Source organism: Narcine bancroftii, chromosome 4 (assembly GCF_036971445.1).
Source record: "Narcine bancroftii isolate sNarBan1 chromosome 4, sNarBan1.hap1, whole genome shotgun sequence".
In the NCBI taxonomy this organism is placed as follows: Eukaryota; Metazoa; Chordata; class Chondrichthyes; order Torpediniformes; family Narcinidae; genus Narcine; species Narcine bancroftii.
In genome coordinates this window covers 232,700,803-232,727,478 of record NC_091472.1, presented here as the reverse complement: position 1 = coordinate 232,727,478, position 26,676 = coordinate 232,700,803, and positions in this window count along the sequence as shown.

Sequence of the window (26,676 nt, the reverse complement as noted above, 5' to 3'; positions counted from 1 at the left end):
TTATTTATTTTATTAATCTTTTTTGTTGCTGATTGGTTGGGATAGGGTTAATGCCAGTTGCTTAAATTCTGGATACTGGGGATTTTACTGTATATTTCATACAACCTGATCTATCCAGATATGGAGGAGGTGTGGTTTCTTGTTCAATACACTGGCATTGTTGGTTCAATGCTGATTGGACCTGGGAAGAGAGAATCCACTGTTTGTGTGTTCAGGTTCTGATGAGGAACAGCATTAATTGGATGTCCAGGAAATATTACACTGGTATGATTCAAGCTCCCTGGTCCATATGCACTTGGAGTGCCACAAGAATTTTCCAAAGAACATCTTTAAAGAAATTTTCTTTTATCTAATCAAACAAAAATTAACCCCTCTTATTCTGTTTGGGAAATCTCCAGATGGCATTAACATCGACTTCTCCAGTTTCTGTGAGCCCTCCCCACCCTCCTGTCTCTCCTTTTCCCTATCCCTCTATCTCCTTTCCTCCAGCTCTCCATTCACCCTCCCCCAATCAATTCTCAGCATTTTTATCCTGCCTTCTTGTCTGTTGACCTATGCTTCACTCCCGCTCCTTCTCCCCTTCCCCTCCGCCCATTTTAAAAATTCAGGCTTATTGCTCATACCTTGACAAAGTATTGGTAATATAATCTCCATCTCCTTGGCACTGCAGGACCTGCTGAGTTTTTCCAGTACTTGTGTGTATTAACTACCTTTGAAACATGAAGACTGGTTTTATGCTTCGTGACATTTCTACAGGAGGGACAATCATGATTTTTTGGGAGAACTCTTCCCCAACAGTTACTGAAAAACAGACAAGGCCTCTGGTTTGGAAGGATTTTACAGTGGAGTTAATAAGCTATTCTGCAGAGTCCTATGTGAGATGATTAGACAATGTGTCTCAGGACAAGGCTCGGACCCACAGACCCAGATCACTAGTCCGATTTAGGTTGAGTCTCTCTGCTGGGCTCTTATAAGGCTAACAGCTTTGGTTTCTCACTTGAGCCAGCAACTGATAACATCATCAGACTACTGAAGGCTGGCAGTGCTATTAAAGGCAATGATTTGTCAATAACCTCACTAGTGCTCAAATGGTTTAACCACCAGCCTGCATGTCACTAGCCTTGGTCTAGATTCAAATTTTTTCCAAAAGGTTTGCTTCCTGAAAAAAAGTGGGGCATTATCATTCACAACTTCAAGCTGAACTTAAATATAATTTCAGATTTACTGTATCACATAAGAAGTTGGAGAAGCATTAAATGAACTTTTATTGAATTTAACATGTTTAATTGCATCATGATGTTGACACATTGCGATAGTTCAACTGACCTAAAATTGTTCTGCTGTTGATTTTCATTTCTACTCAGCATCCGATGGTTCTCGGATCAGTGTCCAACACTAGTCAGACAGCATTGATGTATTCCAGTTGATACTGCTTTTCCATGGTAACAATGCCCTGGGAAAACTTTTCACCATGTTTGTCACTGACTGCTCCGAGATCAGCAGGGAAGACGTCCAAGTGCAAATGCAGAAAATGAATTTTAAGTGACGTGTTGCACTTCATATATTTATCTACTTGAAGTAGACTTAAAAATATGAAAATATGACAGGAAATCACAAAAATATATCTAAAAAAAGTATAAGAAAATTTTAAAGGTGATTTTTGTGCTCAGTAGTCCAAAATCTATAAAATACAACCAAAAGTGTTCAGGAAGCAAAACCTTTTTTGTCCAGTGATATTGGCAAAAGTACTGAGGTCATGGGTGTAAATGAGAATGGCCTTTTGGACATCAAGACAACATTTTACCATGACTTCGATCAAGAGAGCGTCGCTACTCTTTGCAAGTTGGGGATGTCTGTGACTCATGTAAACCTTTTACCTTAGTCCCAGGGCACTGCAGCAGGATTTAATCAGGGAATTTCTGAGATCTGAACATTTTCATTGAAGACCATTATGTCAAAATGGGTATTTGTGGATAATGGCAGAGGTTCCTCTTCCTTTGGCATTGCTCAGGCAATGAAGCAGCTCACGTTTGCATGGAGCAGGGACCAAGTCAACATTCAGGTATGAGCTGAGAAGTAGCTCATTACTTTCCTGCCACACCAGTCGTAGAGAACGAGCTTCTCCAACCAGAGTGAGTCTGGCTACCTCGCACTAGTAGTTCAATGACACCATTATGATCACTGCTATCCTGGGATGTTAAAGTTGACCAGCCTGATAAATATTCCAGCAGGTCATGGTGTACATAGCAGGGGTCTCACCTTTCAACTCCCCAAAGCCTCTCTCCCACGCCTGAATGAGCCCAATTCCATCAACAATAGAAGAAGCCTGCCCATCGCATTCATTCCATTACTAGTGTGGCCATAGACTTTCTATTCACCCAATACCACAGCTATTTCCCAAGTCTCCTTCAAAAACTCTTCCCAAAATCTGCTCCCTCGGAGAATAAGAGGCATGCAAAAAAACCTGATGTGGAGGAAGAAATTACAAGATTCATAGGAACCTCCACTGTTAGACTTATGGTGCTTGGTGTAATTATCAAATTATTGTACAGAATTCACAATTGTACTCAGGCCCTGGCCTCACTGAGAACATTTACAAATTGAAAGTACAAATGTTGTAATTTATGAATTAAAGTTCATTAATTTTCCAGATGTCAGTACTTCCATCTTAATTAAATTAATTATGTAATAGATAATTTCAGAATAAATATTTTAACCTATTAAACTGATTTTTTTTCAGTTCATGAAATATTTAGAAATGGCTAAACATTGTTGCATCCCTTGTCTTCTTATCACAAACCTTACTCAGCAACATTGTAGCAATGGTACCTCCAAATGGTTTGAACTTGACACACCTACTTCAGCAGATTATCTTGAAAGAAACTGATGCAATTTGGCTGAAGCTCCAGGTCATTCTGTCCATAAAAAATGGGCAGCATGGTTAGCGCAACGCTATTATGGGGCTAGCGACCCGGGTTCAAATCCACCACTGTCTGTAAGGAGTTTATACATTCTCCCCATGACCTGTGTGGGTTTTCTCCAGGTGCTCCAGTTTCCTCCCACCCTTCAAAAATGTATGGGGGTTGTAGGTTAATTGGGGGGCATGGGTTTCAATGGCCGGAATCAGCTTCTACCATGCAGTAAATTTAAAAAAAAATCACATTGTCAAAGTATATCATGAACATGTTACACCACAGGTTACAGACTCCCAATATGAGAAGCAATCCCCACCATTGCCCATTACCTCTGATAACCAAATTAAATTTAGAATCAAATTGCCAGCTTGCCAGGAATCCCATGGGCTCCAACCTTTTGTACCAGTTGGAGGACCTCATCCCTCATTTTACCCATGTCATTAGTACCAATGTGGAGCATGTTCACTGTGTCAGGCAATGAGGAGGTCAAGGAGGAGATGTGTTGGCTGAGTGATGGGGCAGTTAGTACATAAAGTAAACTTACCGGTCAGGTTTAATTGGTAAGGGACCAATGAAAGGAGGGGAGTGACAAGGATCAACCAGTGAGGAGCAGCCCAGCAAGTGAGTGATGCAGCGAAGGTGTGGGACTTCCAGGCTTCGGCTCAACAGGCTTTGGCGAAAGCAGGCAAGGAGAAAGGTAAGCTGTATTTGCCTTTCTTAATATAGAATTCAGAGTCATGCCTATGGCTTGATGACCTGCGGCTCATTAGGGAGACTGAAGAAGTAATTGATAGGACGTACAGGGAAGTAGTTACCCTTAGACTAGAGGTGTCGGGTAAGTGGACAACTGTCAGGTGAAGGAAGAAAAGTGCCAGTATAGTGGAGAGCACCCCTATGGCTATTCCTCTCAGCAACAGGTATATTGCATTGGATGCTGTTGAGGAGGATGTCCTGACAGAAAATGCCCATATTGACCAGGTCATGGCACTGAGGCTGACGCTGTGGTGCAGAAGGGAAGGAAGAGGAATGCAGTAATATTAGGTGACTCCATTGTCAGGAGTACTGACAAGGGATTCTGATAGATATACCTGCATGGTTTGTTGCCTCCCAGGTGCCAGGGTGGGAGATATTCCAAATTGGGCCCAGAGTATTCTGAGAGGAGAGGAAGAGCAGCCTGATGTCTTAGTACATGTGGATACCAATGATATAAGCCACTTTCAGGTGTTCGGATGCAGATAATACGCCAGCAGATGTGGCTGGGGGAGTGCAGCTGGGACCTTCAGGCGGCCACGGAGAAGATACCTTTCTGTCACATTAACATGCCGGCTGAAGGAGAGCCGCATCCGAGCAAATGCAGCTCCTGTGGACTGTGGCCATAATCATGGCTTGTTTATGGAGCTTCTTGTAGCAGCACTACATGAAAATAATGGAAAAGAAATAAACTTTAATTGTTGTCCACAAAACAGTTGTTGGTTTGTTTTCACGAGGACAGTATCTCTGTGCGTTGCTCCCTTTTGATGTATCCTTTGCTCTTGGTCAATGATAATTTATGACAGAATTTTTGCAGGTTTCAGCTTATCAGGTTAAAAGACGCTCCCATAGAACTCTCTCCAGAATTCAAAAATCAATGTGAAAGATTAACTGCAACTAACAAGCTTTCCTCATTCTCTATAAACTGACACCAAATTGTGGCCGCCCCAGCCCCGTAGTCCCGCGCCAGCTGCTCCAGCCCCATAGTCCTGCGCCGCAGGGCTGTCAGGCAGCAGGGAGGGTAGGTGTAAGCAGTGGGGAGGGTATTTGTCGGCAGCGGGGAGGGTAGGTGTCCGCAGAGGGGAGGGTATGTGTCCGCAGCGGGGAGGGTAGGTGTCCGCAGCGGGGAGGGTAGGTGTCCGCAGCGGGGAGGGTACGTGCCCGCAGCGGGGAGGGTACGTGTCCGCAGAGGGGAGGGTAGGTGTCCGCAGCGGGGAGGGTAGGTGTCCGCAGCGGGGAGGGTAGGTGTCCGCAGCGGGGAGGGTAGGTGTCCGCAGCGGGGAGGGTACGTGCCCGCAGCGGGGAGGGTACGTGTCCGCAGCGGGGAGGGTAGGTGTCCGCAGCGGGGAGGGTATTTGTCGGCAACGGGGAGGGTAGGTGTCCGCAGCGGGGAGGGTAGGTGTCGGCAGCAGGGAGGGTAGGTGTCCGCAGCGGGGAGGGTACGTGTCCGCAGAGGGGAGGGTAGGTGTCCGCAGCGGGGAGGGTAGGTGTCCGCAGCAGGGAGGGTAGGTGTCCGCAGCGGGGAGGGTATTTGTCGGCAGCGGGGAGGGTAGGTGTCCGCAGCGGGGAGGGTATTTGTCGGCAACGGGGAGGGTAGGTGTCCGCAGCGGGGAGGGTAGGTGTCGGCAGCAGGGAGGGTAGGTGTCCGCAGCGGGGAGGGTACGTGTCCGCAGAGGGGAGGGTAGGTGTCCGCAGCGGGGAGGGTAGGTGTCCGCAGCAGGGAGGGTAGGTGTCCGCAGCGGGGAGGGTATTTGTCGGCAGCGGGGAGGGTAGGTGTCCGCAGCGGGGAGGGTAGGTGTCCGCAGCGGGGAGGGTACGTGCCCGCAGCGGGGAGGGTACGTGTCCGCAGAGGGGAGGGTAGGTGTCCGCAGCGGGGAGGGTAGGTGTCCGCAGCGGGGAGGGTATTTGTCGGCAGCGGGGAGGGTAGGTGTCCGCAGCGGGGAGGGTAGGTGTCCGCAGCGGGGAGGGTACGTGCCCGCAGCGGGGAGGGTACGTGTCCGCAGAGGGGAGGGTAGGTGTCCGCAGCGGGGAGGGTAGGTGTCCGCAGCGGGGAGGGTACGTGCCCGCAGCGGGGAGGGTACGTGTCCGCAGAGGGGAGGGTAGGTGTCCGCAGCGGGGAGGGTATTTGTCGGCAACGGGGAGGGTAGGTGTCGGCAGCAGGGAGGGTAGGTGTCCGCAGCGGGGAGGGTACGTGTCCGCAGAGGGGAAGGTAGGTGTCCGCAGCGGGGAGGGTAGGTGTCCGCAGCAGGGAGGGTAGGTGTCCGCAGCGGGGAGGGTATTTGTCGGCAGCGGGGAGGGTAGGTGTCCGCAGCGGGGAGGGTAGGTGTCCGCAGCAGGGAAGGTGGCTATCAGCAGGTCGCCAGCTGACTGTCAACAGCCTGCCCACTGCTAGGCACCTGAACGCTGCTAGTTGCTCTGAGTCAGAGAATATATCTCCCCTGAGGAGGGTAAGTGCTCCTTGGGGCCGGATTCTCCACTTTCAGGTGGCCTCCCGACAACCGCATTTGGGTATTTTAGGCAGCTTTATATTTGGGTATTCTGGCCTCCTGAAATCACCTATATATAAAAAAAGGGAGGCGGTCCTGAATAGGGATTACAATGAGTCCCAAGGTAGTGATCTCGGGATTGCTACCTGTGCTGAGTGCAAGTGGGAGAAAAAATGGAAGGATCAGACGGATGAATGTATGGCTGAGGGACTGGTGCAGAGGCAGGGTTTCAGATTCTTAGACCATTGGGATCTCTTCTGGGGGAGACAAGACTTTACAAGAAGGGCGGGTTACACCTGAACCCAATATCCTGACGGGCAGGTTTAATAGAGCTGTTGGGTATGGTTTAAACTAATTTGGCACGGGGGATGGGTACCTGAGTGATAGGGCAATGGATAGGAAAGAGAAAATAGAAAAAAGTTCAGATAGGCAGTGAAATTAAAAGGGCAGAAGGAGCAGAAAGGGATCGGAGAGTATCGTGAAGTGCATCAGGTAACAAGGTGAGGGATGTGGGGAGTAACAGATTAAAGGTATTATACATGAACACATGAGTATAAGAAATAAAATGGATGAGCTTGAGGTTCAGCTGCATATTGAAGGGTATGATGTTATAGGAAAAACAGAGATATGGCTACAGGAGGGTCAGGATTTGGAAATTAATATTCCAGGGTATATGTCCTAATGAAAGGACAGACAGGTGGTTAGAGGGGCTGGCGTGGCTCTGTTGGTGAGGAAAGATTTTCAGTCCCTTGAAAGGAATGACATAAAAGCAGGTGGAATAGAGTCTGTTTGGATAGAGTTGAAGAATTGCAAGGGCAAGAGGACCATAATGGGAGTCATATATAGGCCCCCAAACAGTGGCATGAATATAAGAGGCAGAATAAATCAGATTGGCATGTCAGGATGATAATAATACAGTTGTTATGGGGGATTTCAACATGCAGGTAGACTGGGAAAATCTAGCTGGTGCAGGACTGCAAGAAAGTAAGTTTATAGAATGTCTCCAGGATACATTCTCAGAGCAGCTCATGATGGACCCCACTGGAAGAAGACAATTCTAGATTTGGTTTTTGTGTAATCATGTGGATTTGATAAGGGGCCTTGAATTAGGGGAACCATTAGGTAATAGTGACCATAATATGGTAAGTTTTAATTTGCAATTTGAAAGGGAGAAGAAAGAAAGTCGGAAGTATCAGTATTACAGTTGAATAAAGGCAATTATGCAGCCATGAGGGTGGAGCTTGCCAAAATGCAATGGAAGGATACACTGGCTGAGAGAACAGTGGAACAAAAATGGATTGCATTTCTGGGCATTTTTCAGAAAGAACAGGACCAGTTCATTCCAAAGAGGAAGAAAGGTTCTAAGGTGAGCAAAGGGCAACCATGGCTGACAAAGGAAGTCAAGAACAATATCAAGACAAGGAGAGGAAGTAGAATATAACAAAGAGGAGTGGGAAGCTCTTGGATTGGGAAACCAAGAACCACAGAAGATTACTAAAAAACCATACGGGAGGAAAAAATGAAGTACGAGGGTAAACTAACCAATAATATAAAAGGGGATAGTAACAGCTTCTTTAGGTATGTAAAGAGGAAAAAAAATTAGTTAGGACCAAAATTGGGCTCTTAAAAACAGAAACGGGCAAAATTATTATGGGAAGCAAGGAAATGGCTGATGAGTTTAACAGATACTTCACCAGAGAAAATGCAGGTAAAGGTCAGGTAAGGGGTAGAGGTCCTGCTGTATCAAAGGAATTGATAAAAATTCCAACTGTAATGGAGGAATTGATGGAAATACAGATTCAGAAGCATGTGGTCTTGAGTAAATTGAAAGGACTGAAGGCTGATAAGTACCCAGGACCTAATGGACTGCATCCCAGGGTGCTTAGGGAGATGCTCTTGAAATTGTGGTCCCATTGGTCAACATTTTCCAATGTTCTATAGATTCATGAGAGGTGCCTGTGGATTGGACAGTGGCTAATGTTGTGCCGCTTTTTAGGAAGGGTGAGAGAGAAAACAAGCAATTACAGACCGGTTAGCCTGACATCAATAGTGGGGAAGATGTTAGAATCTATTATAAAAGAGAAAATAACAGAACACTTGGACAGAAATAATAGTATTATTACAAGTCAGCATGGATTTCTAAGGGAAAATCATGCTTGAGTAATCTTCTGAAATTTTTCAAGGATGTGACGAAGAGGGTGGACGTGGGAGAGCCAGTGGATGTAGTGTACTTGGACTTTCAGAAGGCTTTTGAGAAGGTCCCGCACAGGAGATTAGAAGGCAAAATCTGAGAGCGTGGTATTGGGGGTAGGGTGCTGACATAGAAAATTGGTTGACAGACAGGAAACAAAGAGTTGGGATTAACACGTCACTTTCAGGATGGCAGGATGTGACAAGTGGGGACCTGCAGGGCTCAGTGCTGGGTCCTCAGTTGTTTTTCATATATATTAATGATTTAAATAAGTGGATTATAAATAACTTTAGCAAATTTGCAGATGACATGAAACTGGGTGGCAGTGTGAAGTGCGAGGAGGATGTAAAGAAAATGCAGGGAGACTTGGACAGGTTAGGTGAGGCGCAGATGCATGGAAGATGCAGTTTAATGTGGATAAATGTGAGGTTATCCACTTTGGTGGCAGGAAAAGGAAGGCAGATCATTATTTAAAAGGAGTTGTTAAGGAGTGGGGAAGTGCAACATGATCTAGGTGTACATGTACATCAGTCACTAAAAGCTCGCATATAGACTCCACAAGCTGTGAGAAAGGCAAATGACATTTTGGCTTTCATAAAAAGGGGAATAGAGTATAGGAGAAAAGATGTCCTTGCACAGTTGTGCAGGGCCTTGGTGAGACCACACCTGGAATATTGTGTCCAGTTCTGGTATCCTAATTTGAGGAAGGACATTCTTGCTATTGAAGGAGTGGAGTGTAGATTCACAAGGTTAGTTCCCGGGATGGCAGGATTGATGTATAAAGAAAGGTTGGATAAATTAGAGTTGTATACATTGGAATTTATAAGGAGGAGGGGAGATATATATGAGGTATGTAAGATTATTAAGGGATTGGACATGATAGAAACTGATTACATGTTCCTAATATTGGGGAAGACTAGGACTAGAGGCCATAGTTTAAGAATACAGGGAAGACCCTTTAGGATAGAGATGAGAATTTTTTTTTTACCCAGAGAGTTGTTAATCTGTGGAATGCATTGCCACAGAGGGTGGTAGAGGTGGGTTCTCTGGATAAGTTCAAGAGGGAATTAGATAAGATTCTTGTGAACAGGGCAATTAAGGGATATGGGGAGAAGGTAGGGACAGGATACTGATAGTGGAAGATCAGCCATGATCTAAATGAATGGCGGTGCTGGCTTGATGGGCCGATTGGCCTACTTCAGCATCTATTGTGTTCACCACCTCCCTCACCCCCATCCCCCGGAATAGCCTGCAACTGTTCTGTGACACCTTGATCCTGGCTCCAGGGAGGCAATCAATTTCAGTCATTTATTAAACATATCTTGGTCTAGATGATTGACTAATGTCAAGAAATGCAGTTTTAAATTATTGTGAGACCTTAGATTTGTCTTGAATTCTTCTGATATCAAATAACTGTTCATATTCAAGAGCATTAGATAAGTCTGCATGGTTTTCTTGTGGTGTAACCTTTCCAGCATTATTCTTGACTAAAGTAAAAAGAATTGCCTTGAGCAGTCTGTATGTCATAAAGTCATAGAGCATGGAAACAGGCCCTTCAGCCCAACTTGCTTATGCTTGCCCACCTACACTAGCCCTACCTGACTGCGTTTGGCCTATATCCCTCTAAACCCATCCTATTCATGTATCTGTCCAATTTTTTTCTTAAACATTACAGTAGTACCTGCCTCATCCACCTCCTCCGGCAAACCATTCTATGTCAAAGAAAGCTATTCCTCAGGTTCCTATTAAATCTCTCCCCTCGCTCCTTAAACTTATGGCCTCTGATTCCCCTACTCTGGGCAAAAGACTAACTGCATTCACCCAATCTATTCTGCCCATGACTTTGTACACCTTGATGAGATCTCCCCTTCTGCACTCCAAGGAATAAAGCCCCAGCCTGCTCAACCTTTCCTTATTAGCTCTGGTGCCCGAGTCATGACAGCATCAACATAAATCTTCCCTGCGCCCTCACTAGTTTGACAACATTGAGAAATGTAGCATAGAAACAGGTTATTGGCTCACTGATTGCACATTAATCTGATTTTACATTCTTCCCACATTTTCTTCAACTCTCCCAGATTCTACTGCTTGTCTACGCATTAGGGCCAATTCCTAGTGGCCAATTAACCCATGCCATAGGGATGGGGGTAGAAATCAGGGCACCCATGGGAAATAATGTGCGGGGCAAAAGTGCAAACTCCATGCAGACAGAGCAGGGAGGACCGAGATCAAACCTAGGCCTCTGGTGCAGTGAGGCAGCTGCTCTACTCCCTCCGCCATGGGGGAGGAGGGAAGGGGTCTATTTATTTCAGGGTCTGACTGATCGTGAGTGGGTCTGATCCTTAGGCTTCCCTGTAAAATACTTACTTGAGGAATACAAAAGGAGCAGCAATATTATTTGCAGAAGAACAAAGCATCAAAAAGAAAACTCTCTCCTGGCACCCTGAATCATAAGTATGTTAGGAACACTGAGTAATAATTTAGTAAATTACAATCCCTTGGCAATAAATTCTGCTTGGTGTCTGTCATTATTGGCACCACAATGTACCCCAGCAGGGAACAGTTAATGGGTGACGTGGGGGGCACACATGGGGAAATCCAAGGGGGAGGTTAAAATCACTCTGAAGGATAATCTGTACTTGCACATCACTGGGGCCCATTAAACAGTTCCTGCTAGTGCATGTCAGTGAATTGGGGTCTTTGAGGAGATCATTGTGCAACATGAGAAACCCTGATGCTCAGATCTGCAGTCCCACTGCTTGACTGTGGTTTGTATGGCACTTTCTCAAATATCCTTGTTATCCACAACTGATAGAATCAGAATGTCATTATCACGAACATGTTCAAAATTTGTTGTTTTGCAGTTGCATTACAGGTACACAAATTGCTATAAATTACATTAAAAAAAAACTATATCAGTGCAAAATAAGAGAAAGTGGGGAAGTAGCTACAGTTCATTGTACATTCAGAAATTTGATAGCAGATGGAAAAAAGCTGTTTTTGTGCCACTGGTTGTTTGTCTTCAAGCTCCTCCCTCCTGATGGCAGCAGTGAAAAGAGAGCATGGCCTGGGTGATGAGGGTCCTTGATGATAGAGGCTGCTTTCTTGAGACTCCACCTCTTGTAGATGTCCTTAATGGAGTGAAGATTAATGGTCATAATGGTGGGGGCTGAGTTCACAGCTCTCTGTAGCCTTTTCCTGTCCTGTGCATTGGTACCTCCATACCTGACAGTGATGCAACCAGTCGGAATGCTCTCCCCATAGAAATTTGCAAGAGTCTTTGGTGACGCACCAAATCTCCTCAGATCCCTCTTTTTCTATCATGGCATACTTTCGTTGCTGGTGTTTCTTACAAGCATATCTGGCTGCAGCTTAAGAATTTTGGTGCACCTGCACATTGTACCTATGTATATGACAATATATCTCACCTGGTCATTATCATCTCAAAATAGATTTAAGGAAGAGGGAAAGGCAGCTAGAACATGTGCACAAGATAACATTTTAAATGATGAAAGCTTAATCAAAGAGCAGAGTGTCTGAGGGGAGCATGAATGAATGTTTGATATTGTGAAGCTAAGAAAATACTTCAAGGCTTTAAGATGGAGCACAGTGGTAACACTAAATCTCTTTAATTCAATGGTTGGCTGTGGTTAATTAAGGAACCTGGATGGAGAAGACAAGGGCAAAAGCATGAAAATAAAGAGTTAAACAAGAAAGCCTGCAGATGGTGGGATCAAGTGTAAACCACAAATGTGCTGGAGAAACTCAGCAGGTCATGCAACATCACAGGAAGTAAAGGGTAACCTGAAGGTGAGGGTTTCTCCACCATGTTTGTACATTGCATGTGAAAGTAAAGAGGGTTGTTTCTGAAAATGCTATATACAGAAGACACCTGAACAGCAAAGATGTATACATCAGGATGCTCTTTATTGACTGCAATTCACCATTTAACACCGTCATCCCCTCAAAACTGATCAGCAAACTCCAAGACATGGGACTCAACACCCCACTGTGTACTGTAATTGAATCCTGGATTTCCTCACCTCCAGACCACAATCAGTGAAGATTGGTAACAACATCTCCACAATCTCCAAAAGGGGCAATGAGTCAGCATACAGGAGGGAGATTGAAAACTTGGCTGAATGGTGCACCAACAACAACCTCACACTCAATGTCACCAAGGAATTGATTGTTGACTCCAGGAAGGGGAAAATCAGAGGTGTATGATCTAGTGATCATTGGGGGATCAGGTGGAAAGGGTGAGCAAATTTATGTTCTTGGCAGTCACTATCTTGGAGGATCTTTCTTGGACCCAACACATTAAAGGCATTGCGAACAAAGCATGTCAGCACCTCTACTTCTTCAAGTTTGTGGAGGTTTGGTACGACATCAGAGACTCTGGCAAATTTCTACTGATGTGTTGTGGAAACACACCATGGCTGCATCGCGGACTAGTATGGGGACACCAGTACCCTTGAGCGTAAAGCCCTCCAAAAGGTAGTGGACACAACTCAGGACATCACAGGCAAACCCCCCCATCATCGAGAATATCTACAGGGAACACTGCCATTGGAGAGCAGCAGTAATAATCAAGGATCCACACCACACTAAAGAATGAAACATGGGAAAAGCTATGCTCTGGAACTATGAGAAATACAATAAACACGAGGTTACGCATGATACAATATAATTGGTTACACAGGCTATACACTACGCCCCAAAAGTTAAATAAATGGGACCCAATAGTATCAAATAGATGTTCTCGCTGTAAGAAGGAAACGGGAACAACAGTACATGCAATTTGGGCATGTGAGAAAGTGGAAAAGTTTTGGGAAGATCTAAACCAGGTATTAAATAAAATCACAAAAAGCAACATACCAAAAAATCCAGAGATCTTTCTTCTAAGTAATATAAGATGTAAAGAACTTGGACTCGATTTGGATGGAGCACAAAAAAAGATTTATTATGATAGCCTTAGCTGTAGCAAAAAAATGTATTATGTCAACCTGGAAATGAGAAGATAGCCTGAGAATACAGCAATGGTACATAGAAATGAATAAATGTATTCCATTGGAAAAAATAACATATAATTTAAGAAATAACATCACAGTATTCGAACAAATTTGGGAACCGTACATGGAACACAACAGAGAAGTCCTACCGTGGACCTCCACCACCTAAAATGACAGAAGGAGAAGACAAAATGAACTGACCCAGTATGTAAAAGTAAAAGGCACAAATTTCTTGTTTATTTTCATTGTGTGATGACATTGTTTAATGGGTTTAATGTATCATATATGTTGAACATTGAGTGGGTGGGGAGGGGGGGTGAAGGAGGGAGGGAAGGGAGGGGGTAAAAGGGGAGAAAATGACACTGTGTATATTCAAGAGGGAAATGTTTGTGTGTATTTTGGTCAGTATGGTTCATAGTGTGAAAAATAAAAAAATTAAAAAAAAGGATCCACACCACCCAGCACATGCTCTGTTCTCGCTGCTGCCATCAGGAAAGAGGTATAGGTGCCACATGACTCGTCCCACCAGGTTCAGGAACAGCTGCTACCCCTCCACCATCAGACTCCTCAACAACAAACTCAATCAGAGACTCATTTAAGGACTCTTACTTCTGTCCTTAATTGATTTTTTTCTCCCTGTATTTCAGTCAGATTGTTTACATTTCTTTTATTTATTTACATGTGTACATCGAGAGCAGTTATTTTGCACTACATGTTGAACCTCTATTATCCGGCATCTCCTGTGGCACATTTTGAATCTGCCGCCATTAGTACAAACTCCTTACAAACAACATGGGACTTTGAACCCTGCTCCTCATCACTGGCGCTGTAAAGGCGTTGGGCTAACCGCTACACCAACCGGGCCACCCCACAGTATTAGTTCCTGTTTTAAGCTTTGTTCTACCTTTGATATGTTTACATAGGGGTCCCTTAGGGGTCAATTTCTGTTTTCTGGCATTTAATGTGGTCCAGCAATGTCCACGTCCCAATGTTGCCGGATTAAAGAGGTACAACCTGTACCAATAAGTGGTCTTTTTACTTTGCCTGCAGGAAAAAGAGTATAGGGTTGTATGTGATGTCATGTATGTATTCTGACAATAAATTTGCAGTTTGAAAAAACAAGTTAGAGAATGAATACAAATAAAGGTACTCAATAATTGCAAAGTACACAGCAGCTGAATACGTCCAGCACATCAGCCTGGATAAAAAGCGAGAGGACAACTGGGCCAGTATCACAAATGCATATCTGATAGCAGAAATGAACAGTTTTCTCATAGACAGAAAGTGAGTTACCTGGAGAAATTATTATTAAGTCTGGAAAGCTGTGATGTGTCCAGATAGAAGATGAGGTGCTGAACCTCAACTTTGCATTAGGCCTTAATGTAAAGTGCAGGAGACCATAGCCTGATTGTAGTAGGATGAACAATTAAGAAGAAGCACGCCAATGCCCTGTGGACTGAACGCAAGGTAATAAGCCAATCTGTGTTTGGTTTCTCCAATGTAGTGGAGACCACATTGTGAACACCAAATGCATTCTACTAGACTATAAGAAGATCCCATTGAATCTATGACATCTATAACCTGCAATCCCACATGCAATCCTGGGCTCAACCCTACCTCAGATATTCCTTTTATCCTATCCAAACCCTTCTCCCAAACTCTCAGCTTATCTGTAATTTGCTTTCTCTGTTCATGTGTTTATGACCTGAAACATTACTTCTGCTTCTCTCTCCAAATACACTGCCTTTTCTCATGCTGAGTGCATTGTTTTATCAACTTCTGCAAAAACTTCAACAGTTACTATACAGACTGAGCAAAAGAATGGGAGACTAATATGGAGCAAAGAACAATACAGCACAGGCCCTATTGTCTGCACCAAACCCAAAGCCCAATTTAAGCAAAATGTCTGCTGCCTGCACCCGAGATGTATCCCTTTCTTCCCTGCATTTTCATGTGTCTATCTAGAAGCTTTTTAAAAACTCTACTATTATAACTGCTTTCACCATTACCCCGGCCCCCTGGCAGCCCTTGCAGGCATACATTAGGGAAAAAAATCCTCCCCTACACATCCCCCCCCCCCAATTATTTTACAGTATGTTTCCTCGTATCCGAAGTTCTGAGTACCGAAAAATTCCAAAAACCAAACTTTTTTTGCAGCCCTGACTTGGCATCATAAGTTGAAAAAAAATTATGACCCGACTTGCCCACGTGGGGCTCTGACACTCTGTTGGCACCATTTCGATAACACAAGAGCTCTCTTGTACTGTTCAAAGATATAGTTGCAAATGGCAAAAAAGGTCTGCAGATCGCACTATGGAGGTCAGTGAAAAGAAGAAGAGGAATCTTTTATGTTTGTCTATAGAACAACTACAATTCGGAGGGTCAGAGATCGTGATGGATGGAGAGACATGATCGCCTACGCCGAACAGCAAGGCACTTGAATGATGAATGATAGAACAGAATTGAAGGACTAGAGCAGAGTGCATTCATCACAGAACAAGAAATCATGTCAGTTTATAAAATCAAAGAGAGACCTCTAAGACAAAGACCATTGTTAATGGGGCAGATGACACCGGAGGAAACATTTGAAAAAGCCATCGAGGAGAGTGTATGGTGCTGCATTTATTTTAGTTTGTATGCAGAGATCAAGTTTTTTTTTAGTATGTATTAACCATTATTTCATACTCAAAAAGCCTGCCGTTGTTTGTTGTTGTTTAACTGGTGACACAAGTATTCTGCCAGTGCTACTGAGCTGCATTGTTCTGGTAATCAAAAATACTCAATAACAGAAAAACATCTGGTCCCAAGCATTTTGGATTTGGGGAAATGTACTGTACTATTATTATTTTTCTTTACAAGTACAATGTGTAGGACAATAATTTCATTATCATTCACAAAGCTGATGGCACTGGAAGGAATAAAACAGAAAATATTCAGCAAGCCCTCAGCAGGTCAGGCAGAACTGAGGGCAGAGAAACAGTCAAGGTTTTACAGCCAGAACTATCGCCAAATCTGAGAAAATACAAAATGGGTTAGGTCGAGGTCAAAGACAAGGTGTGGGAGGGCAATGGGGTGGTAGAGAGGGAGCAGAGGGAATTTCTTTGATGGGGCAAAATAATAAGACCAAAATTAGACTGAGCTTCGTTGTATGGTCACATTATTTAAAAAAAACAGGTAAAAAAGGATGGAAGGCAAAAATGCCCTGTCCTGAAACACACAGGATCTGTAATGAAAGGTTGGAGACTTTGATATTGAGGCTCATTCCATTAAACACATCTGGAAGAGGCAGTATCTCAAGAAAGCAGCCTCTGCACTCAAGGACCCTCACCACCCAGATCATGCCCTCTTCTCACTGCTGCTATTAGGAGCCAGAAGACACACACCCAGCGATACAAGGACACCTTCTTCCCCTCTGCCATCAGATTTCTGAATGGACAATGAATCACAGACACTACCTCACTTCCTCTTCTTTTGCACTTATTTATTTCTCTATTTATTAAATGTAATTTAGTGCGATTCTGCACCTGCAAATACACTGGAAAACAACGAGTTTCGTAACATGCTCACGACAATAGGTTTTGATTCTGATTCTAATTCTAGCATGCAGCAGTTTTACTCTGGAAGAAAGATTTTGACTTTCTATTGCCTCTTATAATTTTATAAACTTCCATCAGATAATCTGTCAGCCTCTGATACTCCAGAGAAAACAACCCAAGTCAGTCCAACCTTTCCTTATAAACCATGTGCAATGGGGTCAAATGCATCCTTGCCCCTACAGAACAAGGGGCTAACCTGTCAGTGGAGTTGATTCCATTATTGTACAGTGTACCTTGTTTATGGGGTGTGGAATTCCTTGTCTTTAGATGATTATGGTTCAGGAACAGATGCTGAAATTTTGAGACCCGGACATAAAAAAGAAAGTCTGCACAAAGGTCGTCAACTTGAATTGTAGTTCTCTCTCTTTCACTCTCTCCAGAGATGCTGCTTGACCTGCTCTTACGTATTTTCTGTGTTTATTTTATATTTCTAGCAGGTGCAAGATTGTACAATTAAGGTTTGTGGGAGGGCTGGGTAAAGAATATGAAAGAGAGAATTAGTTTTGAATTCTGCCCAAGCTTTTAAGAGCTGGCTGTTGTGTTTTGGAAATGTTGTCTTGTTTAGGTAGAGATCTCAATGCTCTTTAAAATGAAAAAAAACATCTTAATGAAAGCGTACCATTCACATTGTAAGAAAATAAGGTTGTGAGCTGTAACCTTAGTGTTTGCTCATTGTTAAATAAGGGTTAGGACTCTATTCCCGGAAGCATCGTAGAATGAGGGGAGATTTGATCAAGGCATATAAAATTATAGGGGGTATAGAGAGAGTAACTGCAAGTAGGCTTTTCCACTGCGGTGAGGTGAGACAAAAAACTAGAAGACATGGGTTAAGTGTGAAAGGTGAAATGCTTAAAGGGCACAATAAGGGGAATTTCTTTATGCAGAGGATGGTGAGAGTGTGGAACAAGCTGCCAGTAGAAGTTGCGAATGTGGGCTCGGTTTTGACATTTAACAAAAATTTAGATAGGTATATGGATGGGAGGGATATGAAGAGCCATGGTTCAGGTGCAAGTCAATGGGACGAGGCAGAATAATAGTCTGGCACAGAGTAGATTAGTGAAAGGTCCTGTTTCTTTGCTGTAGTCTTCGACGGTTCTACAGTTACACAAACAACACTATTAGCGCAGACGTTCTCACTCCTTTTCCAGCCTAACTACATTTACATAAACCATTTGTGTCTTTGAGAATTTTTGCAACATCAATAGCAAAATAAAATTTAACATTAATTAAGACTGAAGCTAGCTTTGAACTAGAATCACTTTCTTAAAACAATAGCCACTCATGAAATAGTCTGTACTGAACACACAGGCTTGTTACCACATTTGGTCCTGCTTTGATCACAAATACCTTTGGCAGTGTTTAGTTATTTATGAAATCGTGATCTGGCCATGTGTGTGCACACATCGTTTTGATCTTTTGCCCACTTTCTCTCACACATTTACCCGCTGCACATTGTTTAATGAAAGTCTGTTTCTTATAACCTCCAGCACCATTAACCATTTCATAACTGTTGCTGCTTTTCCTCCATCAGCCAGCTCCCCACCATGACCACCAGCCACCCGCCCCCCCACAACATCTCCATCGGGCACACAAAACTCAAAACGGTCAACCAGTTTACCTATCTCGGCTGCACCATTTCATCGGATGCAAGGATCGACAACGAGATAGACAACAGACTCGCCAAGGCAAATAGCGCCTTTGGAAGACTACACAAAAGAGTCTGGAAAAACAACCAACTGAAAAACCTCACAAAGATCAGCGTATACAGAGCTGTTGTCATACCCACGCTCCTGTTCGGCTCCGAATCATGGGTTCTCTACTGGCATCACCTATGGCTCCTAGAACGCTTCCACCGGCGTTGTCTCCGCACCATCCTCAACATTCATTGGAGCGACTTCATCCCTAACATCGAAGTACTTGAGGTGGCAGAGACCAACAGCATCGAATCCACGCTGCTGAAGATCCAACTGCGCTGGGTAGGTCACGACTCCAGAATGGAGGACCATCGCCTTCCCAAGATCGTGTTATATGGCGAGCTCTCCACTGGCCACCGTGACAGAGGTGCACCAAAGAAGAGGTACAAGGACTGCCTAAAGAAATCTCTTGGTGCCTGCCACATTGACCACCGCCAGTGGGCTGATCTCGCCTCCAACCGTGCATCTTGGCGCCTCACAGTTCGGTGGGCAGCAATCTCCTTGGAAGAAGACCGCAGAGCCCACCTCACTGACAAAAGACAAAGGAGGAAGAACCCAACACCCAACCCCAACCAACTAACCAATTTTCCCTTGCAACCGGTGCAACCGTGCCTGTCTGTCCCGCATCGGACTTGTCAGCCACAAACGAGCCTGCAGCTGACGTGGACTTTACCCCTCCATAAATCTTTGTCCACGAAGCCAAGCCAAAGAAAGAAGATTCCTTATACTCCCTTCCTGAACACTTCAATGCTGCAGGTATGATGTGTCACCTTTCAGCTGAACCATCGGGCAACAGATTCACAAGCGTGGGATTCTTTCACATCTGAAGTCCTGAATTTCCACTTTAGCTGATTTTTCATGGAGTCAGTTGTCCCTTGTGGTAAAAAGTCCTTGCCAATATTTGATCACGATAAGTGAATAATGCTCTGGTAGATATGTGACTGAACCCTCTCTGTGTGCTCACCAAACCACACACACACACACACACACACACACACACACACACACACACACACACACACACACACACACACACACACACACACACACAAACAAACACACACATAACATGCACACACACATGTAACATGAAAACACATAGACGGAAAATACACACACACACACACACACACACACACACACACACACATACACACACACACACACACACACACACTCACACACACACACACACACACACACACACACACACACATATATCCCCCAATACATCTCTTGATCTCTTGCAAACACATCCCTAGACTCCTACACATAGATGTAAACTGTCCTAAACATACACACTTGTGACTTGTACCCACAGAAGATATCCGTCAGTGTGACAGAGGTGGAGGAAGGTATTAAAATTCAGGAAGAAATAGCTGGTCAGATGGACTGAAGCACGGCAAATGGGATTTATTCCAGAAAAGTGTGAGATCATGCATTTGGGGAGGTGAATTAATGAGCAATGAGGAGATATTGAGTGAAGTGTGCAAAAGGAGAAACTTGGAGTTACGGCACACAGATCAATAAAGGTGGGCAATCAATAAAAAAGGCATGTGACACCACTGTTTATATGTCAAGGCATAATGTAACAACAGGTTATTCTAGAGGTAAAACACGAAAATCTGTAGACACTGTGGTTGAAGTAAAAACACAATGCTGGAGAAATTCAGCAGGTCAGACAATGTCCTTTATATAGCAAAGGTAAAAGTACATAACTGACGATTTGGGCTTGAGCCCTTCATCAAGGTATGGAAAAATGTCGGCAGGCATCCGAGCAAAAGCATAAGGGCAGGAGGGTGGTCACGAAGGCAGGAGTCGATAGGTGGAGAAGGGAGGGAGGGGAACTGGAAAGGGGAAGGGATGGGGAGGAGAAAAGGAGAGCAGGTTAGCAGAAAGCAGAAATGTCGATGTTAATGCCATCTGGCTGGAGAGAGCCCAGACAGAAAATCAAGTGTTCCTCCAATTTGCCGGAGGTCTTGGTGGGATAGTACATGTGAGTATGGGAGTGTTATACAGAACTGAAATGGTTGGCCACTGAGAAGTCACTGGTGCTGACAGAATGAAAGTGCTCAGCGATGTGATCTCCCAATCTGCCAGTCTCCCAGTCTCTCCGATGTAGAGCAGGCCACAAAGGGAGCACTGGATGCAGCAAATCAGTCCTGCGGATACACATGTGATGTGTTTCTTCACTTGAAAGGTCTGTTGAGGCCCTGGACTGTGGCAAGGGCGCAAGTGTTGGGGTGTGGAGATTAGTGGGGAGGGATGAGTGCACGAGGGAGTCATGAAGGGAGCAGTCCCTATGGAAGGGGAGGGGATGAGAGAGGAAGATGTGCCTGTAAGTGTTGAACATTTCAGAGGATAATGTGTTGGATGTGAAAGCTGGAGAGGTAGTGGGTGAGGATAAGGGAAATTCTATGTTTGTTGTTTCTTGGGACCGGGGTGGGGGCCAGAGCAGATGAGCAGGAAATGGAAGAAATGTGGGTGAGGGCTGAGTTGATGGTGGTGGAGGGGAATCCACATTTGTGGAAGAAGGCAGACTTTTTGGAAGTTCTGGATTGGAAGACCTCATCTTGGAAACAGATGCAGCGGAGACAGAGAAATTGAAAGAAGGAGATAGAATAATTGCAGGGGAGAGGGTATGAGGAAGTCTAGAACTATATACAACAGTGTTTGAACATAGCCAGAGTAGTGTGTGGAGTTCAAGTCACCATATTTCCAGAAGATGTGGATTAACTGGGGAGAAGGAAGAAGGGCTTGAAGAAGGGCTCAGGCCCGACATGTTGGTTACATACCTTCACTTCCTATGGAAGCTGAAAGACCAGTTGAGTTCCTCCAGCATTTTTGTGTTTTGTTAAAAGCCCAAGTATAACAGGAAACATACTAGCATGGGTAGAGCATTGGCTGATGGGCAGAAGCAGAGAGTTGGAATACAGGGATCATATTCTGGTTGCTGCCAATTGCTAGTGGTGTTTCATGGGGGTTGGCGTTGGGGTGTTTGATTAGGTTATATATTAATGATTTAGATTATGGAATGAATGCCCAAGTTTTCTGATGATATGAAGGTAGGTGGAGGAGGAGGTAGCTTTGAGGAAACAGGATGGCTGAAGAAATGTTTAGACAGATCAAAAGAATGGGAAGAGAAGTGGCAAATGAAATTAAATGTTGGAAAGTGCGTGGTCATGAACTTTGGTCAGAAAATAAACGGGCAGTCTATTTTTTAAATGGGGAGAAAATTGAAAAGAGTCTTTGTGCAGGATAACTTGAAGGTAAACTGGCACGTTGAGTCATTGGTGAAGAAGGCAAATGCAATGCTGGCATTCAACCCAAGAGGAATGTAGTATAATAGCAGAGATGTGATGTTGCGGCTTTATAAGGCAGTGGTGAGACCTCACTTGGAGTATTGTGAACAGTTTTGTGCTCCCCCTATGAGAAAGGATGTACTGATGTTGGAGAAGTTTCAGAGGAAGTTCACATGTATGATTCCGGGAATGAAAGGGTTATCATATGAGGAGTGTTTTCTAGCTCTTGGCCTGCACTCGTTGGAATTTAGGAGAATGAGGGGGGATCTCATTGAAACATTTTAAATGTTAAAAGCCAAGAAAAGAATTGATGTAGAAAGCTTGTTTTCCTGTGGTGGGAGAGTCTTGGACAAGAGGGCACAACTTCAGGATTGAAGGGTGCCCACTTGGAACAGAGATGCTGAGGAATTTCTTTTGCCAGAAGGCATTAAATCTGTGGAATTTGTTGTCAAAAGCAGTTGTGGAAGCCAGAGATATTTAAAGCAGAGATTGATGGGTTCTTGATTAGCCAGGGCATCCATGGTTATGGAGAGAAGGCTGGGCAGTGGGGCTGAATGTGAAAATAGATCAGCTCGTGATCAAATATTATTAAACAACATATTTATATCTTATGTTCTTACAGATAAACTTATGGGGGGGGGGGCAGACTGAGTAAATAGATGTAACTGGCCTCAGCAGACAGGTAAGCAAGAGGGGAGCATAGATTTATAGAACTTTTTAAATTAGAGAGGGGAGATGGGGATAAAATGCCCAAAGCAGGGCTCTTGAACTTAAAGCTAGAAAAGGTGATAGAGACAGCACCAGGTACTAGTCTTGGAAAGTGTGACAACCAGGTGGTGGGTCTGTGGAGTGAACTGCCAGAGGGAATAGGGTACAATGACTGTGTTTAAAAGACATCTAGACAGGTAGACGGAGAAGAAAGGTTATGGGCCAAACTTAGACAAATGGGCCAAGCTTAGGTGGACAACTAGGCACTTTTACACAGCCACTGAACAGCAGAAAATTTCAGGAAAATTTCTGCTCTGGTGGCAGTTTAAAAATGTCAGGGCGGAATTGTTTATGCAAATTCTATCCCATAATTTTTCCACTGGGACCCCTACACATTTTTACAGACCAACTGCAGTGTAAATTAACCACAGGCCCTCCATAAGAAACAGGCCTAATGAATGCGATGCTCCCCCTCCGACAAATTCTGCAACACAGGAAGGCTGTGTAAAAGTGCCCCTTGTAAACTACCTCATTGGGACACACTGGAGATAAGTATGCTAATTTTTTTTTGAATAATTCTGCAGTTTCTGTGTAAAAATACCAATTGACATGTTGGGGCTGAAGGACCTGTTTCTGTGCTGTAGCACTCTATGACTCTAAGGTGGGATTAGGTTGGGGAGGTCCTCTCTGGCTGCATAGAGAAGATGACCTCCTGCCGTGCTGCTGTTTCTCCAACCCCGCAAAAACACAAATGCACGTCCAACCAGAAGCTCCCCTCTGCCCAAAATATGAGACGGGAAGTTCCAAAGATTCCAAGTAGTGTAACTGCTTAGCTTGATGGGTGCAGTATCTCCCAGTTCTGTACAACAGACAGGAGCCAAAATATTTGAGCAACAAAAACTGAGAAATAGAAGAAAAATGTAGCAGGGATCAATCCTTCCTCAGAACAGTGTACATGAAAAGAAAAGGACACATGGAATCCATGTGTCATTCCCAGCACAGTGACACTGCGTGCAAATGAAACGATGATGCATCTTCCTGAGTTACAATATCATGCGTGCGAAGTAAACAGCTGGCAAAAGAGTGCTTTTCCCAGCCTCAAGTTGTCCTTGCCCAGCAGGTGGGAACACTGGAAAGAAATGTAGCCAGGCAGACAATACCCCCCAGTTTTTTAAGAAAAGCATCAACAGACAAAGAAGAGAGGGACAATGTTTTTGATTTCTGCCCCCCTGGATGAGAGTTCTACACTGAATGTGACTGTCAAAAAGAAGTTCCCTTCCCATCCCATCCATCCAATCCCACCCTACCCTCAGCTTTTCCTACAAGCTTTCACTCATGGCTGTAGGCATCTAGAGCACCTTGCAATACATAAAAGCAGGCAGGCGTCTGAATTAAAAGATGGGGAGGAAGGGGCAAGGGAAGAAGCACAGGCAAACTAGTAAAAGGTCATAGATAGATACAGGCGGGAGGGTAGAAGAGAAAAAGCTGAGAATTGATGGGGATGTGTAGGTTGAGAGGTGGAGGAAAAGAAACAAAGGGATTGGGAAAGAGAGAGATGGGAAGTGGGAAATTAAAGGAAATTATACCATAGCCCTTTCTCTCTGTCCCTAACCCTCTGTCTCCTTTCCTCCAGGTCTCCTCCTCCTTCCCTTCCTTCTCTTATCAGAGAGATGCCCCCTCTCCCATCACCTCAGTTTTTTTTCTTCTACCCTCCCACTTGACCCTTGTTCCTCCCTCTGTCTCTTCTCCCCAACTTTTTTTATTCAGACGCCTGTCTGTTCTTTTTTGCTCATATCTTGACGAAGGGGGTCAGGCCTGAAATATTGGTTATCCTTTACTTCCACAGATGCTGTAGATGCTCCATTACCTGCTGAGTTTCTCCAGCAAGTTTATCTATTGCACTCAACCCCAGTATTTGCAGGTTTGTTTAACATCAGGAGCACCTTGGTTAATTAGCCATCATTTATCTGGAAAATCAGGCAGATGATAGGTTCCTTGTCCATGACCTAATCCCTACAGCTCTTGCAAGCACCTGGCCCAGGGAGAAGTGAAGCAGTGTTACTGACCCCAGAGAGCCACTGGACAACGATTCCTACCTTGAATTCCTACTCCAGACTTGTATTCCTGCTGGGATGACTTAATTGATGTGTTCAGGGCGATTAAAAGTTTTGATCAGTCAAACAAAGAGAAACTATTTTGACTTGTGGAAGAATGAGTGTTCGGCTGCTTAGATCAGGATCGGGAAAGGTTGCTCCATGGGAGGGATAGTGTAACTTTGTAGCTTTGTCTCTGAAGCACTGCTTAATCTGCCGTGGGGTCCCATCAGTGGAAATTTTAAAGTTAAATCAATACATTTGGTTGAGAAAAGGTGTTGCGAGTTGCAAGTTAAGGAACAAGTTAGTACAATCTAACTTCTCATATATTTGGAGACCATTTGGCCCACTGAGTATACTAGTTCTCTGAGTAATCCTGTCAGTCTCATACACCTTTTAACTTGTTCTTTCTTCCAAACCCATCAACTACCCACTTACTCACTAATCTCAGGGTCATTTTTACAGTGGAAAATTAACCCACCAACTTTGGGATGTGAGAGGTAACCAGAGCACGTGGTCACAGGGAGAATGTGCAGACTCTACACTGACAGCGCTAGGTTAGAATCAAACCCAGGTTACTGGAGGTGGGAGGCAGTGGTTTTCTCTCCTGAACACCATGGATTGCTTGAATGGGTAGACTCAGAAGGTTGATTAATGCATTGTTCCTGGGTGGCATTAGTCAAACCAAAATAAGACAGTTAATGGATGCTCTCAAAATCTCTGAAGCACCACAGGATCATTCAAATACACAAATATAAATATCCTGGAAAATAACAAGGCTGCAATACTTGTAGCTGTGAGTTAACACATCAAAACCAGATCCCCGAGATGCAAGTAATGCAATGCTGTCACAAATGTAGCCACAGGGAATGTTTTTGCCCAAGTTTGTTTGTAAATGAATGTACAGTAAAATCCCTGGTATCCGGCATCTATAGAGATCCCAGATAAGTCAATTTTTTGGCTGCTTGAGACCATACATTGCATGATTGGCAAACTAATGGGGAGGCGTGCCAATTTTAAACTTCTGTATTTTTTAACTATTTATTTTCCACATTTTATTTTTGCTGGTTGTTTGAAGCTGCCAGTTGCTTGAATTCAGATTACAGGGAATTTACTGTAACAATATAGAATAATGAGGGAGCACTCTCAGGTGCACATTGAGAGTGATCATTCAGCTCCATCCAACTCTCCCTCAGTTCCTCATGAACCCTGTTCTAAATTTGCCAAGTGAATGGAGAACACAAAGAGAGAAATCCTTCCTGAAGAAGGACTCAGGCCCGGAATGTTGACTGCCTTTCACTTCCTATGGAAACCTGTTGAGTTTCTCCAGAACTTCTGGGCACTGCACTGGAGCCCAGCATCTGCAGATTTTCTTGTTTACCTTCAAAGAGAGAGAGAAAAAAAACGATGCTCACATCCCAAAGCTCCAGAGAAGAATCGCAAAGCTTTCAAAGAGCTGTACATCTGCGATCAAATGTAATCGCTATTTTTGGTATTCCCTCCCAGCATGTTTGGCATCACCTCAGATCTACTCAGATTCAGGATTTCAGAGTACACGCGATGCAGCTGAAGTCATCCAGCAGAAGACTTTGAAATGCAGCAGGCAGCTGAATGGATTTAGCCAGAGATTCTGGGCTAAGGCAATTACCTCCTGCATGGCACTGTTCTGTACTTCACTCAAACCTCATGGGCTGAAGATATGCGATCTGCTCCCTGCTTGCAGTTAATTCAGCCACATTTTCTCAGTTTGTGCTATATCATCAGATCGCTCTGTTCAGGCGGAAGAATTCTGTGTCACAATTAGGAGTTTGATTGGACCAAGTGAATGGGTCAGTGCATTTGTCAAGCAGTGCACACAGCTCTCAACAATCAATTAGCTATTTCCTCTCCAGGACATGGTTGTAAAGTTTCCAAAACCTGATTACAAGC